This window comes from Neodiprion lecontei, chromosome 6, assembly GCF_021901455.1.
Source record: "Neodiprion lecontei isolate iyNeoLeco1 chromosome 6, iyNeoLeco1.1, whole genome shotgun sequence".
Lineage (NCBI taxonomy): Eukaryota > Metazoa > Arthropoda > Insecta > Hymenoptera > Diprionidae > Neodiprion > Neodiprion lecontei.
In genome coordinates, this window is record NC_060265.1 from 8,976,239 (window position 1) to 8,992,132 (window position 15,894).

A 15,894-nucleotide genomic window follows, 5' to 3' on the forward strand; every position below is an offset into this window, starting at 1 on the left:
TGATCATGCATGTGTAATATTAGGTGCACGTCTTCACTTTATACTTTCCTATGAGAGGCATTTGATGGAAGGCCTGTAACTTGTTCCAACATTCTTCAGAGGTAATTATACTCATTGCGTAACTTCCACTCACAATAGAATACAGATTATAGTCAATGGATTATAACTGTTTTTTAAGGGACGAATAACATTATTCTTCAGAATGGTGCAGGATTAATTTATCGCAGCAGCATTTATTCGATATAAAACGATAAATGGTTCTGTTGTTTGATCAGCAATGTGACAAAACTTGGCACTGCGATCATTTCGTATCATCCTTTAAGAAATAGCCGACTTGCATTATATAACAAGGCGTCAAGAGTAATCGTCTACAGCCTGCGTTGATAAGGATTCCCAGAATGTTTCTTCCTGTCAGCGTCTCATTGTCATTGAACATTCTTGACGAGAGCTTCTGTTATAATATATTCGATTGAACGTTAGTGAATGAATAGACATCAAACCCTTCAAGATACAATACGTGTTGTTAGATTAAAAGCAATTTATCTCTAAACTACAATCACTTCTTTTCAGCTCGTTGCACTCCTAGAAAAAAATCCTCTGATAGTCAGGAGTTGACAATTGTGAAGAAGAACAAAACACCGAAAAACCAGAAAATGGACCTTACGATCCGTACTCTGATTTTCGTATGCGTCTTTTCGTACAAATTTATGCTTGTAGTAAAATACTTTATCGAACATATGAGAATTGGAGAATTTTGTGGAATGCGGTAAAAAATTAATAGCGCATCTCTGTTTCGTACTGCTGAAATTTACAGCATGCGAAAATGATATTATACGCTCCGAGTGTAAGAAGTGACCAAGTGCACGATGTGTATCGAGTCGCGTTCGAAATTGTAAATCTCCACGTACAGTTTCTGCATGTGGTGAGAGGCAGGGCCAGAACAAATAATTATCTTTCCTTCATTCGGTGGCAAAAAAAAGTGGTGGGAACGACCTGAACTCAAAGAGCCTTTCCCTGCTATACACATCGTAATTATGCATCATCACTCGCTTTACTATACCATAGTAATGGATGTACCCAAAAATTGAGTATCCTGTGTATTTGTCAGCTTGATTGTCACCGCAATCAACGTGCAATTTTCTTCATCTTTTCACACCTGGGAGAAACATGTCGTGCGATTCACAGGAAAATTAAATAAATTTTTTAATCACACACTTTTTTCACAGGTGAATATATTTGCGTGGAAATTCTTGAAGATTATGAAAATTTTCCCGAGGTCCAAAATTCAAAACTTTATAATTTATTTGCGCTTTTTAACATCATTCTGCCTTTCTTTCCGATTGTTCCGGCAAGATCCTGCTGGTTTTTAAATTTATATGTAAGGTTTCATCATTCGCGATAGGCCAGGAGTCAAACATGCTCTTCGAAGATTACATCCCATTGTCAAAATAGAGGAAAGCCTTACAGAAATGTCGATGGATGTAAAATAATTCTAGGATAGCTAGATTTTAAAGCGCCGAATACCTTACATGCGTTAAATAATTTTGTCGTTGTAATATTATTAATTATCTTTATTCATTTTGACAAATGTAGAACTTAATGTACGATTTAAACTCGAGTAGAAAATTTATTCTATCCAAATTCGTTATTTGAAATATGAATTTACCGAGGTCAAACACCTTCGCTAAAAATGATGCCAGAATTCTCAACAACTGTCTCGTTTATTATTTTTTATTGGAAAAATTTGATGTTAAAGTTCCATGAATTTTAACAAATTCGATCGCGAGTAAATATTATTCAAAACTCCTTGTCCTGTAGTCGAAGAAGCTTGTCCCTCATAAAAATACATACAGTATTTTGAAAGTGCTCTAACTTCGACTCAAGTGCCTTGAATTTTTTCGACATTTTTTTTCGTCGTGATTTTATGATACTCATTATATATACTTGCCGTAACTTTCTCGAGACTTCTATCACCACTTTTAGTGTTTCATTTCTCTTCACAAGCAGCGATTATTAACCAAATATTGACTCCTCGATTGTAGACTACTTCTGGCATGCTTAGATTGAATTTATCTTTTGAACCGAACTATTTATAAAAGCAAACGTATTTCACGGTCGGCGACCCTCCTTAAATAGAATAATTAATATTTCAACAAATTTTGACGATGAGTCACACTGTAATGCGATATATCTTTGATGAAATGAATAATGATATTCAATAATGGTATATTAAATCGTCAAAGATTGAGTTTACAATAGACAAAATATTCAGATTCACCTGAAAATTATACAGGTATTAGTTGTGTATTTGCAGGGGATCGAAATTTCAGACGGGATTTCATGAATGTGTTGGCCAATAAATTGTAAAAGCCAGGAATCAAACATTACCAAAAATAATAATCAAAGATTGGCACTTATTCTTTTACTGTTACACAATTCAATGCAATCGAAGCGACGGCTAGGTCCTATTTCTTCAAGCTAAAAATAATATTTCACGTATCCTGTACATTACGTACGACGAGTAATATTTAAAAAGAGCCCGCATAGATTTTAACCATAAATAACAACTAACTGACACAATCGTGATATTGAACCTTTCTTAAATTATTATGATAAAAGTTTATTGTCAATTAAATTGTAGCTTCGGAAATGTTGCGTAGCGACACGAACGATAAACGACGTCTTTCAACGCAGCGCACCTTCATCATTCACTGTGGAATCATATTTTATCCACACCGAAGAATTTCAGTATGAAAATAACGTAATTCATGCAAATCAAAGGGGAAAGGGAATAAAAAAAGAAAAAGACGCGTGAATTATAATTATAGACGATGCGACGGGAGGATTCGAAGTAAATTCTGGAGTAACAGATCAATTTGTGGCTATAATAAACACGGGCAATGGCCAAACGCAGGTGTCTCGTCTCCGGAATCCCAACAAAGAGCCGTCGACGAGCGTAACTAGCGCGGGTGTCTGCTGCCACGGCGTCATCTCATTCTTTCGCTCTCTCTCCGAACTCCCATCAAAACGTTTCACAGATTATTTGGTGCGATTTGCCGCCGCGCCTGAACGTCGCGTGCGGCTCGGCTCGGCTCGGCTCGGCTCGCGCCTTGATCTTCATTCTGACATTGCATTCAGCAGTGCTGTTTGATTCATGCACTTTGTAACATACGTATGACCAGAAAGTCGACAGATGACAAATCAGGCTCACTTATGGCCGATTGTACGCTTTACTTCATGCCTCCTAAATAACAATGAAAAATAATCATTTTTACACGTGCTCGATATCATGAACGTCCCGCGTGAAAACTGCATCGAAACTATGCAGCATGGAACTCTCGAGACAATGGAACCTGACATTCTGACGCGACCTTGAACGGCCGTCCAGTGGCGCTTGAATCGGGCGAATAATGGGGGCCCTGCTCTTTGTTTTAACCAAATTGCGAACTAACTGTTCTACGTACAGATTTCGAAAAAAGAAAGAGACAGGTCGTAATCTTCACTCCTTTGTGTCAACCCCGAACTATAGTTGTCTTATAACTGGTTAATGCACTATAACATTGATTCCTGGTGCAAACAACAACAGGTTTTGTCATAATTCACTTACGTATCAATTACCTCACATATGATTGCGTGGAATAAGAGTAGAAGTCAGCGTTCACAAAAGCCTGTAGTTGTGAATCGTTCTAATTGTTTAATTTATTGCTGTATGTAATGGTGGCACAATATTTTTTCTTAACCTAACCTGACAGCTCACTAACATTGTGTACTCGACTATTTCTGGAGAATGATGTGTTACCTCATTTACAAGGTAGAGAGTAATGATTCGGATTGAAAAAGTTGAGATGTACCTATTTGATCCTCAAAACGGCGATCAAACAACTTAAAACTTGAAACACAGAACATAACTCATACGAGCTGTTCTTCGATGATTTTCGAACGAAAAACAAACAATGCCATGAGTTAGTTATACCGATGGTAGGCGTAATTTCGAACTCTATACAGAATTGACCGTGGAGTGAAATCGAACTCGTTCGTACTGAGAAGAGATCGAGTCCTGATGCATAGATGGGAATTTTCATTGAAGAAATACGAATACGCGAACCTTGCAGGTGATTGAATTTGTATACGGAGAGCGCGATTAGGGCGAGTGACCGACGGGATGTGATACGGTAATGCCGCCTTCGGAGATTTTCGTCGCACGGCGTGACGTCAGAAACAGAGTTCGTGCGAGATCGCGGAGCGCCAATGAACGGCTCGGTTGTTACCATGTGACAGGATGGACCAATGGGAGGGAGGCGCTAGCCACACGGACGACGGAGCGAGCCGAGCCAGCCAGTCGGGCATTTTCTGACAAGCGTAGAAAAACTTTTCATCAACAGCCAGCCGCCATTTTACGTGAGCCGATACTTGTGCGGTGCGGAACTCGGGCGATCGTTTCTACGGTGAATTTCGGTACCGCGGGGCCGGCTTGCGGCCGATATTTCGATCGCGATAAGTGCGGGGATAAAAATTGTATCGAAATTAGTGAAAATGTCAGGGGTAAGCGATAGAGTTTTGGATAATTTACGGTGATTTCGCGCGCCTATCATTGTGTGAAAGATGGTGCCAGCGGGCAGCAGTAGTAGCGAGCTTGGATATCGCTAGCGCCGTGCGCGTAGCCAGTTTGCGCTCTCTCAAGTTTGTCAAGTTGTTCTTGTGTGTGATACCTATATATTGGGGGTGATACTGAAAGATGTCCAATGGTTAATTATGTGCGTTCGGGGACGCCCGGGACGTCGAACTGTGGGAAAGCGCCTCAACGCACCGCGGTTATTATGTTTTCAACTAATCAAATACCAATACCCACAAAATATAACGAAAAATTTCGCGAATCCCTCAAACTAGTGTAGTGTGCCTAGTGTGCCAAGCGTAAACAGGCGGCCGCGAGACATGGCCGATCATCTTGTGGACGGCCCGCCAAACAAGCGGCCAAAATTGGCGGACCCCTTCCAGGGGCCCTCGGATTCGTCAGGTAAAACATTTGTCCGATAGAAGGATTAGAAAAATGTAATACCGCTCCTCAAACATTATCTCAAACTAACCTAAAGGGCATACCGTGAAAACCATGCCTTCCGAAGCCTGCCTGCCTGCCTGCCTGTTTGCCTCGCGGAAAAGGAGGCGTACCGCCAGCGTTTTGACGTAAACCTACCAACCAACGTTTCACGAAAACAAATCAACTTTCATTCACGATCTCGATCCTGGTCGATATTTTTACTCAGCATACCGGGGGGAAAGAAGTAATCTTCGGTTACCCGACACTTTTTCGTATTATAAAGTCTCGTTTCGCTCGTCTCTCCATTCCTGCGTTTTATTTAATTACCGCCACGAACTGCTTTACGCTCTTGGTTTCGTTTTACGCAGTTTCCCGTGAGATTTAGTACAATGATGTCTGACGTATGCACAAATTTATCAATCGTTACGTTTCATTGACAATCAGTTTAATAACACTGGTGTTCTCTTCATTCTTACAGCAGTTCACCGATCCTTCAAGCTAAAATTGGATAAAATTCTGTACCCATCAGACTCTGTCTCTCGTGGTCTGATGTTGATCAAAGCAAACTCAGTTGTCACAGCGGTAGAGGTTACATCCTTCATCAAAAACGTTGGAAATTCAGTTGTATCATTAGGGAATATCGATATTCCAAGAAATGTACTCAATACTTGCAACATGCGTTCATTCATCTTATTCATTTTAAATTTCGTAATTCACAATCTTCCTTACAACAACAGTCTGTGTCAAAATTTTATTTCGTATCAACTCAAGTATCGATCAACCATAGGATAACCGTATCACATTTTGATGAACGATGTCATTTGTACTTTGCTATAACTATTTTTTACCCCGACCACCTCAAACTGAAACAAGGAGTCCAAGATCGTCGTTTAACATCAGCTCTTGCTTAGACTAAACCGCGCACTGACATTCTACTGTACACAGCAGTATTCTGAATTTCAAACGCATCATATTTAAATGCAAAAACCTTGAATAATGTGCACGGGAAACACTGGGAGCAAATCATTTGCTTCATCCGTTCATTCAATGTGACATAAGTGTGAGGCTGACGTTAGGAATTTGGCTGATAATTGAGTTACAATTTAACTCATACAGAGTTCGGAATTCTACCTGATTACTGATTAGAGTGAAATGCTGTGATGTGCTAAAGTGGTGCTAGAGCTGGGAAATTGTACGTGTGACACGTCAGACATCAAAAACTATAACTCTGAACTAAATTTTCATAAGCGGTCTGTGAATTTAATTCTCGGGGCGATGCTGAAACCGTCAAGAAGTAGTTGAGACTTAAAAATAGTACAATACCGTTTTCATTCATTCTTAGTATAGTTGTTGAATCAAATGATGAATGAAATATTTTCAATTTGCAAATTATGGTCACAGCTAGACATTGTTGTGTTAACCAGATATCGACCGTTACGTTGGATCTCGCAGTTTCTAATAGTTTGCAATCAAAACAATAACAAACCTGTCAAATTTTCATTCAGAATACATGAACTTGATGGTTTTCTGCTTGATAATTTTGTTGAGATTTGCATAAATCTGACAAAAGTTAAAACGCTTACGGTACAGCTGACTTGTCTTCTAGCCAACAAACCTTGGATCACAACAAAGTTTTCTTCTAAAATTTGGAAGAAGAACCTTTCACTTCTGTACTATTTGTAAATTAATCTTTTCATTTAAATAATTTCTTCTTTTATTTTTTATTTTGTTTTTTTTCTTTAATTTTTTTGATGTCACAATTTCCCAAACTTTTTAAGAAACCTAATTTCGTATTCGTTACTTGCATGAATGAATATTATGATTCATTTTACGTTGTCAACTTACGTCTCTTAAGCTGGAATAACCACTTCATCAAAATCGAAAATGACCTATATGGGTATTTAGTGCTCTTTAGTTGCTAATTTGTTCCCCAAATTTTGATTTTGTTGCTCCAGTGATTTCGCCGAAATTGAGGGCGATGTCAAGTTTAAAAAAAGTTGGCAAAGCCAGGCAAACGGATGACGGAATATTAACGAAAAAAATATGAGAATTGGTTGCTAATTAGTTGCTCAAACAATACACTCATTTCGAACTGAAAGAATCAACCCCTGCTCCGGAAACCACCCCCAAGTCGTCACGTACAAACAATACGCTTGAAATGTAATTGAATGTACTGTACATTTTGTTTTCAACTAATAAATCACTGAATCACGTGAATATGTCGTATCACCGATTTTGTTGCTCAACCCCCAACACCCGAAACTCACCCCCATGCCAACGACGCTACACAGAAATGACAGAACGCGCGGATATAAAAATTCGTTAAAAATTGATTTCAGATCCGCGAATTAGTTGCTCTCGATGTACCGTATCACCGATTTTGTTGCTCAACCCCCAACACCCGAAACTCACCCCCATGCCAACGACGCTACACAGAAATGACAGAACGCGCGGATATAAAAATTCGTTAAAAATTGATTTCAGATCCGCGAATTAGTTGCTCTCGATGTACCGTATCACCGATTTTGTTGCTCAACCCCCAACACCCGAAACTCACCCCCATGCCAACGACGCTACGCAGAAATGACAGAACGCGCGGATATAAAAATTCGTTAAAAATTGATTTCAGATCCGCGAATTAGTTGCTCTCGATGTACCGTATCACCGATTTTGTTGCTCAACCCCCAACACCCGAAACTCACCCCCATGCCAACGACGCTACGCAGAAATGACAGAACGCGCGGATATAAAAATTCGTTAAAAATTGATTTCAGATCCGCGAATTAGTTGCTCTCGATGTACCGTATCACCGATTTTGTTGCTCAACCCCCAACACCCGAAACTCACCCCCATGCCAACGACGCTACGCAGAAATGACAGAACGCGCGGATATAAAAATTCGTTAAAAATTGATTTCAGATCCGCGAATTAGTTGCTCTCGATGTACCGTATCACCGATTTTGTTGCTCAACCCCCAACACCCGAAACTCACCCCCATGCCAACGACGGTCATCTTGGACATAATTCCAAGTCACCAATATAAATTACAAGTTCTGAGATTTTCAGAAATATGTGCGTTATTCCGTTATTGCATAAAAAAAAAAAAAACATTACAGGGTTACCTGAGACTGCATTACAATACGTGACCCATTTTTACTCGGCCTTGAATGATATTTGGATTTTCTTGTTTTTCATGACATATACAGTTATATAAATCTCATCTTTATCCAAGTTTCAGTTTATATTAATTATTTATTGTTAAAAAATCTTTTGTTTTGAGTGGAAATGATGCAAGGATATGTATACCTGCAATAAGTGGTAATTAAATCACAGGAATACATCTTCTGGCATTCTTGTTGCGTAAAATGAGACTTTTTTCAGATATTTGTATACGACATATTATATCAGTACCTCTTTGGGAAATTGATACGAGAGCGGAGGTGATAAGTTTGGAGGACAGGGATTTCGGATTCTTGGTCTCCTTTAGAAAATGCATAAAAATGGTATCTAATATGTTGAAACTGTTATGGGTAAAGTGTCGATCATGCGTTGCCCCCGTGTATGGGTGTTACCGTCCTCTAAAGGTGTAGAAAGACTACAAAATCCTCTACAAATGAACAAATGAGACTAGAGGTGAAATGAAATGCTGTTGAAATAATCGCGGAACAACCGACACATGTCATTAACATACCATAGACATAAACGCCTGTCAAGCCACGAGGAATTACATTGGGAGAATAAAATAATATTGGGCGTTCTACAGGCACTCAAAACTATTAAACTCGACACATTATTACAGCACGAATAGTTGGATTGGAAAGCCGAGTTGTAAAGTGGATAAGACTCGTGCGCGAGCTCATTCTCCGATCATGGCAATCTCATCAGCAGCGTTAACTTTGGACATTAGATATAGAGCCGAGCAACTTTGACACGTGAAACTCTAATTTTTATCAAGATAAGTTGACAAAGGGGTGATTTTAATGAATAAAGGGTGGAACGGCAGAATCCTAATAACAGCATATCAATGGAAAACGTGCGTTCCATCACTTTTCTGTACGTAGTTGGCATGGGGGTGAGTTTCGGGTGTTGGGGGTTGAGCAACAAAATCGGTGATACGGTACATCGAGAGCAACTAATTCGCGGATCTGAAATCAATTTTTAACGAATTTTTATATCCGCGCGTTCTGTCATTTCTGTGTAGCGTCGTTGGCATGGGGGTGAGTTTCGGGTGTTGGGGGTTGAGCAACAAAATCGGTGATACGACATATTCACGTGATTCAGTGATTTATTAGTTGAAAACAAAATGTACAGTACATTCAATTACATTTCAAGCGTATTGTTTGTACGTGACGACTTGGGGGTGGTTTCCGGAGTAGGGGTTGATTCTTTCAGTTCGAAATGAGTGTATTGTTTGAGCAACTAATTAGCAACCAATTCTCATATTTTTTTCGTTAATATTCCGTCATCCGTTTGCCTGGCTTTGCCAACTTTTTTTAAACTTGACATCGCCCTTAATTTCGGCGAAATCACTGGAGCAACAAAATCAAAATTTGGGGAACAAATTAGCAACTAAAGAGCACTAAATACCCGTATAGGTCATTTTCGATTTTGATAAAGTGGTTATTCCAGCTTAAGAGACGTTGTCAACTTACTCTATGTACCGAGTGATTTACTTGATACTGCAAAAATTTAGCACATGTAGATAGTATGGTTTGTGCATGGTAATTGAGAAGAAACAAAATATTGTACATACGAAAGAGTTGAGGATATTATAAGCGAATACTAGACAGCTGCATGCATGCGCACTAACAAAGTTCATTTTTACTATTATCTTGTTTATTTTTCACTTATATTACCCTCACGTTTGTCTAATTTATCACCATAAATACTATTGTTTTACTTGTTTCTTACCATAAATCTATGCAATTTGCTCCGGCTATAAGTTGGGGAAATTTAAAATTTCTTCTTTCTTATTTTACCTAATTTTTCCTAATATTTCCTGTGTACTTTAGGAAAGTACATAAAAAAAAATTTTTATCATTTTTTTTTAAATTGTAACAAAACTCCTAACAGAAACAGCCTTTTAAATGTTATATCTTAGCAAATTGTAGACTATTAATTGATGAGAATTTGCATGATCTCACAATAGGGTACAGAATGTTCGTATTTAGCCACATGGTTTGTGCTCTCTTTCTCTCGCTCGTTTTCCCCTCTCCAACTCTTCTTCCGTTTCTCTACTATTTCAGTTTTACTGACAGAACCATTGGTACAAATCAGGCGGAAGTTTGTAACATTATTGTAATGATGCATCTTCGGGAAAATTCGTCATTTTGCAACTTTAGGATTACTTAAAATTTAGTTAACTATTAATACAGAATCAACAAACTCAGATTATGTGAATTCAACTTTTTCAGTTATTATAAAGGTGCAAAATAGTAATTTTTGTATCAACGTTTTGACACGTTAATGTTACTAACTTTGGCCTCGTCGATACAATTTTTGAATTAGTCAATGTAGGCATGCTTTTAGCACGGACATGTTTGTCGATGTTCTAACAATAAGTTATTTTTTTACTGAAACACTATAAGAGTATGATCATTGGAGAATAATGTGTGATTGAAGATATTTCCAAATTTATATTAGTCCATTTTTGTTGCTATCAAATTTTTGAACAATAAGATGTGAGGTTGAAAGTAGCTCATTATTTAATATTTTCTTTGCATCAGAAAAACATTAGTTGAAAATTTTCAATCTTATAAATGTGCCAAATTTTAAGTAAGTCGGAACATTGCAAAGTAAACACACTATAAATTTCACAAGAGGCAAAAGTTACAACACGCATCAATATCCGTTGAATTTCATTTCGAACTCTCTGACACATCTGTGTATTGCAATCCTGTAAAATTTTGCCAGAATTGAATCTCGTATCTAGTTAAGTTTTTTTCTGATAATCCCATGTATAAGTCGCAGCTCCTCGATTACTCAAAACACACCAATGCCAATGTGTAGATGTTTGATAGGTTGAAAGTAAAAAAAAATATTTCAATTTTTTTTTTTATGCAGTTTAATACATTTCACCAGTGACCATTTATTACACAGTTTTAAATGCATTTCGATGGTTTGGAATAAAATAAGGAAGTATGCAATAATATTGTTGATGTACAGTTCTGTGGCATGTTAAGTCTTACAAATATTGTTCACTCCGTTGTTTTTTTTTTCCAATGTATTTATCCGTATTTTATTTAATTATTCATTCAAGAAATAATCGTTTCTTAAATTTTGAGACAAGGCAATGTTGTCACATTTGTTCAGCAAAGTAAAGCGCTATGCGATACATGTATATATTTGTTTGATATACTACTGCGAATACATGTGCATCATGCGGATGGTAAATCTAACTCACAAATTACAAGTTGTTGGTTATTTTTATTTACTGTAGAATCACTGCATTGCTAGTTGCCCGAATTCACAAAACATAACTAAAATATCAAAATAATGCTAATAATATGTCACTGTTTTCCTATTCAACTATTTGGGAAATGATTCATTTTGAGGAACTAATATCGAGTTAACATTTCCGAATAAGAAAAGTACAAATTTAGTCAGGCTGCAATTATTATTTTCTTTACTAACGTGATCATTTTCCAAGGTGTAGAGTCTCAAATTGCATTTGTCGGGCAAATCTAAGGGCTAAATCAATATTCAATTAATCTCAATAAAAGTTTCATAATTTCTCAAAATTCTTCAACAACTTCCTGCAGTATCTCCAATGACCTCCTAACCTTTTGTAACATTATCTAACCGTTATTCACCTAATTTTCCATGTAATTCACCTCTCAGGTAAAATTTTTTTAACTGTCCTGAATATCAAACGATTAAAACTTGTATTCAACTGTGACGAATGGTCATTTGTTCATTTTTCTACTCAATGTGAATAATGAAGTTACTAAAAGGTGTTTCGGATAGTTTTAACTTTGATTTATGTCCCAGTGTCCTTTGTATTTAAAATCAAGTTTTTTCAGTATCAATCATAGTCCCATTGAACTTGTGTTTCCTTTCTCATTTGTCAAAATGAAATCCCGTTTATCCCTTTGTTATTTTATGATGATGAAGCTAGCTGCCAATTCGAAAAACGGTTTTACATGCAATTTCTGACACTTATCCAGCGATAAAATACAACGTGTGTAAGAACTTTGTGTAAATCAACAGCTCGCTATCGGTGGCTAGCTTCTGCATTCTTGATATCTGAGAAAAAACTGTCCCCAAGTAATTCTCAGGTGTGATCGGAAATCATTAACACACATGTAAAAAAGAAACTGCAGCACTTTAAGGATAGCATGGATCTTGAGGATCGGGTGTGGGTAATTGAGTGTAAATTGTTGTTTTGAGAGTACCACTACAGTAGTAATATATAGGCACCTTGTTATACGATTAACTTACGTTCAAGTAGCTTCTTCTTTTTCTTTTTCCAAAAAGGCTGTTTTTGTTTCTTTACCCATGACATATAGGTCTTAGCCTTTAACGAAAGTCCTAAACGATAAACTATGATATATGTAGTGGGTATGACGCCCATAATGATGCACCATGCTTACACCTACGGGGGAGGTGGCGGTGGTAACATGCAACAAATGCAGGGCCCGCCACAACAGCTACATCTACAACAACATCAGCTTCAGCCACATTGGAACAACCATACAGCCCAGAAAAGAAGTAAATATTATTCTAAAAAAAAATCGATCAAAAAAAGTTTTATAAATAAAATTTAAAGAAAAAATGAACAATTTTTTTTATCCGTCCCCCTTTTGAAAACATCGTTCTCAATGAACTCTCACACACACCTTTCATTCATCCTAGATTTCTGTTCAATAGACAACACTGCTTTTCAGTGAGACGATATTAATATTAAATTTATCATTTATAAGTTTAATATTCCAAGCTCTTCTTGGACAATATATTTTTTACATTCATTATAAATTTAAATACGGACTTTTTTTCCACTTTTTCATCCTATTGAATGGAAGTACAAAGCTCGGAATGTTGTTGAAACATTCTCGTTGTCAAGTTTTATTTCCGACATTTCGTGTACATTGATTAAATTTCTAAACAATGGTTCAACTTTTAGCTCAAATGCAAAGTAAAACGTAGCATTGAAGATTATAGATATTTTCCAAAATTATTAACGTAATAATAATTCAAACAAACTTAGATTCGTAAGCGATTTTATTAGTACAGACTACGTTACAGTAAGTGGTCTGTGAATAACAAAGGGAAAATATTTTTGAATTTAATTTTTCTACATAGACATGCGGCACACATGCGCAGAGCAACTACCCAACCGACAAAACTAAACATTAATTACAATGAACGATTTTTCGTAGGTAAGGCGAGCGTCAATTGCCTTTAGATCGTTAGTTAACGAATAATCATGGGCGATATATATTTTCAAACATGTTTTGAACGATACATAAAATGACAAAATTTAATACCTTTCAAATTTCAGTAGACTAGGAGATTTTAGCCCGGTATGAAAGAAATTTGTCAATATCTTTAAGCCTACATCATAAATTTTAATCATTGAACAACTAGTGTTCAATTGCTGTAACACAGCATGATTATATATTTATACATATGTAATAAGTATAAATAATGATGTACAGAATCGATGCGAAAGAAAAGTAGAGTGATTGTAGCTAGCAAGGTATCACTTGTTTCAATAAAATGCGAATAGATCACTTTTTTTTATTCCTGGGGGTATTTAATGCTTGGTAAATCAGCAATACCTTTTTCTGGTTTCAAAGGTTCTTGAATTGAGCGCGAAAAAAAAAAAATGCTAATAATGAGTGTTTTATTTATTCATCATATATATGTATGTATCGGGAAAACCTGATCGTATCAGGCAATTTTACTTATGATCAAAGAAATTTTAGGAAATGATAAGTATAGTGAAATAATACTGAAAGCTCAGTCTGGTGTAACTAGACGTTTCAAGAACGTTGGCCTGTCCTAATTTTCGAAAATTATCAGATGACACGGAAGACGACAGTAAATTATAAAATCCAAATACTTTGAATCTTGAAAAGTCAAATCTCTCAAATGCACTTGTTGATTTTTACTCCATTTGTATTGTAAAATATCTAGTTTGATTAAAAATTGTGGTTTGACTCTGGAGAACCTGCACAGGTCGGACATTTAAGGTAATTGTGTGGTTTTTTGATAGTGAAGAGGACAAATTTGAAAATGAAAATTAAATTTAAAAAAATGAATGGAAATTAGGTTGTTGTTTCCAAAACATCCACCACGGTATTTGTTTGAAATCACATAAACGCTGGTGTTTGACATATTCTGAATTACAATCAGCAGAATATTGGAAAAAGGGTATTTTTGTTTTATTAATGCTTATGTACTCCTTTAATCTCATTCGACTCAAATCTATCAGTTTAACCTGTCAGTGATCATGGTGAGGAAATGAGTAGAATCAACTGAATTACGATGCGTTACATGTGTTGAGTTTGAAACTTCTGTACAAGATCATTTAATTTTCACCTCAATTAGATATCATGTTACCTATTACTCACAGTCTAATGTACATGAATTGTGTCACACTTTACAGTTTTCTCAGGTGGGTCCGGCTCAAAAAACTTTGCATTTTCAAATATCTGATTGAATGCTGGGTTACCATTTGTAATATTAGCATAATTCATTAGTATTCTTGAAACATGTTAGATTGTTATGTACTCGCTTACTATCCATATGAAATGTGCGAGTGCAACTATGAAATTTCGAGTTCACTCTTAAGTTGATTATACAGATTCCATGCAGTGCACAAAATTCTTTGATACACAAATCAATTCTTCTTTTATTTTTTTCACGTTTACAAAGACAGGTGAAGCAAAATCTTTACTGTGCACGCAAGGCGATTACTTTGAAATAAATATGTTGTTAACCGGCAGATTGCAAGGACAGGTAGATGTTAAAATTGGTACATAACAATATCACTAAGATGATCGTTACGAGGTAGAGATACTAACTATATTTAATTAATCGGATGAAATTAGGCAGCGAACCGAAATTTGGAATATTAATTTTGGACCCGATAATGTGTTTGGTAAAAAGAGCTTATAAACTTTTGAAATACGGAATCAAAGATAAAATAAACACATCAAGGTATTGTAATTTAAAACTATTTTCCAGGCATAGAGTATAAAATTCAATTTTTCAAACGATTTGTTGTAGTATCAAGTGTCGTGTGCATATATTTGCGCTCTCTGTGTTTAAATATGACATATGTATGTATATATATATATATCTATATATATCTATATATAACTTTTCGAGTTGTATGATTTTTTAGTATATGACTCTTGATCTCTAAGCATGTCTCTATGCAGTTTGCCATCAGTAGCTTTGCAGCTTTTGTAGTGAAGCACGAGTTTATTGTGAAACATTTTTATTCCGCTACTGTGTAATCTCCCTTAAGTTTTGCTCCTGCGGTGTATGTCTCATGTCTTATTTATTTACTATTTCATTATAATTTGTTTGTAGATATATTATTACACTTTGTGTTCTATATTTCTCTTGTATATATTCAAACTTTGCCAATGTTTGGCCCATTCGTTAAATTTTCTAGAGCGTAAAAACAAAATGCAGAATATTGCTGCGACTGTTTGATTCAATAATCTGTCAACGTTACCTGGTGACGATAAATTAAACGTTGAGCTTGTATTTCTTTTTAATAATACTTTCTTCGTGTAAATCTATTTTAAGACTCGGATTTATGGCGTGAGAAGAAATTAGTGCCATTGAGACGGCTAACTTTATTCTATCCTACTTTTGCAATGCCGATCATACAAAATCTATGG